A 3,414-nucleotide genomic window follows, 5' to 3' on the forward strand; every position below is an offset into this window, starting at 1 on the left:
GTTGAGGGGATGGCTTAATGGGTGATAGAGGACCCGGTGTTGAGGGGATGGCTTAATGGGTGATAGAGGCACTGTGTTGAGGGGATGGTTTAATGGGTGATAGAGGGACCAGAAGTTGAGGGGATGGCTTAATGGGTGATAGAGGGACGTGTTGAGGGGATGGCTTAATGGGTGATAGAGGGACTGTGTGAGGGGATGGGTTAATGGGTGATAGAGGGACTGTGTTGAGGGGATGGCTTAATGGGGGATCGAGGGAAAAGGAGGGTAATGGGTGATAGAGGGACCGTGTTGAGGGGATGGCTTAATGGGTGAGAGAGGGACTGTGAGGGATGGTTAATGGGTGATAGAGGAAGGTTGAGGGGATGGTTAATGGGTGATAGAGAATCAGTTGAGGGGGATGGCTTAATGGGTGATAGAGGGACCAAGAATGGGTGATAGAGGGACGTGTGAGGGGGAGTAATGGGTGATAGAGGGACTGTGTGAGAATGGGTGATCGAGGGACTGTAGCTGAGGGGATGGCTTAATGGGTGATAGAGGATGGAGGGGAATGAATGATAGAGGGACTGTGTTGAGGGGGTAATGGGTGATAGAGGGACTGTGTTGAGGGGCTTAATGGGTGATAGAGGGACTGTGATGAGGGACTTAATGGGTGATAGAGGGACTGTGTTGAGGGGATGGCTTAATGGGTGATAGAGGGACTGTGTTGAGGGGATGGCTTAATGGGTGATAGAGAAACTGTTATGAGGGACTTAATGGGTGATAGAGGAACTGTGTTGAGGGGCTTAATGGGTGATAGAGGGACTGTGTTGAGGGGATGGCTTAATGGGTGATAGAGGGACTGTGTTGAGGGGGATGGCTTAATGGGTGATAGAGGGACCGTGGTGAGGGGATGGTTAATGGGTGATAGAGGGACTGTGCTGAGGGGATGGTTAATGGGTGATAGAGGGATGAGGGGATGGTTAATGGGTGATAGAGGCACTGTGTTGAGGGGATGGTAATGGGATGAGGGATGTGTTGAGGGGCTTAATGGGTGATAGAGAGACTGTGTTGAGGGGATGGCTTAATGGGTGATAGAGGGACTGAGTTGAGGGGATGGGCTTAATGGGTGATAGAGGCGCGTGTTGAGGGGATGGAATGGGTGATAGAGGGACGTGTTGAGGGGATGAATGGGTGATAGAGGGATGTGTTGAGGGGAGGGCTTAATGGGTGATAGAGGGACCGTGCTGAGGGGATGGCTTAATGGGGATAGAGGAACCGTGTTGAGGGGGAGGCTTAATGGGTGATAGAGGAACCGTGTTGAGGGGGAGGTAATGGGTGATAGAGGACCGTGTTGAGGGGCTTAATGGGTGATAGAGGGACTGGATGAGGGGATGGTTAATGGGCGATAGAGGGACCGTGTTGAGGGGATGTTAATGGGTGATAGAGGGAACTGTGTTGAGGGGATGGCTTAATGGGTGATAGAGGAACTGTGTTGAGGGGATGAGCTTAATGGGTGATAGAGGGAGTGTTGAGGGGTAATGGGTGATAGAGGGACCGTGGAGGATGGCTTAAGGGGAAGAGGGACGGTGAGGGGTAATGAGGATAGAGGGACTTGAGGGGATGGCTTAATGGGTGATAGAGGGACTGTGCTGAGGGGATGGCTTAATGGGTGATAGAGAAACGTGATGAGGGGATAATGGTGATAGAGGGACGGTTGAGGGGATGTAATGAGGATAGAGGAACTGTGTAGGGGATGGTAATGGGTGATAGAGGAACGTGCTGAGGGGAGGTTAATGGGTGATAGAGAAACTGTGATGGGGGCAAGGTGATAGAGGGATGTGTAGGGATGTTAATGGGTGATAGAGGAATGTGTTGAGGATGGTTAATGGGTGATAGAGGGACTGTGTTGAGGGGATGGCTTAATGGGTGATAGAGGGACCGTGTTGAGGGGATGGCTTAATGGGTGATAGAGGGACTGTGTTGAGGGGATGGTTTAATGGGTGATAGAGGGAAGGGGTTAATGGGTGATAGAGGGAAGTGAGGGGATGTTAATGGGTGATAGAGGGATGTGTTGAGGGATGGAATGGGGATAGAGGGACTGTGTTGAGGGGGGATGGTAACGGGTGATAGAGGGAACTGTGATGAGAGGGTTAATGGGGATAGAGGGAACAGGGAGGGGATGGCTTAATGGGTGATAGAGGGAGTGATGAGGGGATGGTTAATGGGTGATAGAGGGAGTGTTGAGGGGATGGTTAATGGGTGATAGAGAAACCGTGATGAGGGGATTAATGGGTGATAGAGGGACGTTTGAGGGAGGTAATGGGTGATAGAGGGAATGAGTTGAGGGGATGGCTTAATGGGTGAAGAGGGACTAGTGTGAGGGGATGGCTTAATGGGGTGAGTAGAGGGACCGTGTTGAGGGGATGGATTAATGGGTGATAGAGGACAAAGTGAGGGGATGGATTAATGGGTGATAGAGGGAGTGTTGAGGGGATGGTTAATGGGTGATAGAGGGATGTGTTGAGGGGATGGCTAATGGGTGATAGAGGGACCGTGTTGAGGGGATGGCTTAATGGGTGAGTAGAGGGTCCTGTGGATGAGGGGGTTAATGGGTGATAGAGGGACCGTGTTGAGGGGATGGTATGGGTGATAGAGGAACGTGTTGAGGGGAGGGGTGAATGGGTGATAGAGGGGACTGTGTTGAGGGGATGGCTTAATGGGTGATAGAGGGACTGTGATGGGGGATGGCTTAATGGGTGATAGAGGGACTGTGTGAGGGAGAATGGGTGATAAGGGACAGGGAAATGGGAGATGAGGGAATGTGTTGAGGGGATGGGAATGGGATAGAGGGATGGGAGGGGCTTAATGGGTGATAGAGGGAGTGTTGAGGGGATGGCTTAATGGGTGATAGAGGAAACCGGAGGGGACAATGGGGATAGAGGGACCGTGTTGAGGGGCTTAATGGGTGATAGAGGGACGGTGATGAGGGGAGGCTTAATGGGTGATAGAGGGATGTGTTGAGGGATGGAATGGGTGATAGAGGGACTGTGTTGAGGGGATGGTTAATGGGTGATAGAGGCACGTGTGAGGGGATGGTAATGGGATCGAGAAACGGAGGGAATGGTGATAGAGAGACCGTTGGAGGGGAGGTTAATGGGGATAGAGGGAGTGTTGGAGGGGATGGCTTAATGGGTGATAGAGGCACTGTGTTGAGGGGATGGCTTAATGGGTGATAGAGGGACTGGTTGAGGGGATGGCTTAATGGGTGATAGAGTGAGGGGATGGCTTAATGGGTGAGTAGAGGGACTGTGGGTTGAGGGGATGGCTTAATGGGTGATGAGAGGAAGAGTGAGGGGATGGTTAATGGGTGATAGAGGAACGTAAGAGGGGATGTTAATGGGTGATAGAGGGAACTGGCTGAGGGGCTTAATGGGT

Source organism: Coregonus clupeaformis, unplaced genomic scaffold, assembly GCF_020615455.1.
Source record: "Coregonus clupeaformis isolate EN_2021a unplaced genomic scaffold, ASM2061545v1 scaf2120, whole genome shotgun sequence".
NCBI classification, from domain to species: Eukaryota; Metazoa; Chordata; class Actinopteri; order Salmoniformes; family Salmonidae; genus Coregonus; species Coregonus clupeaformis.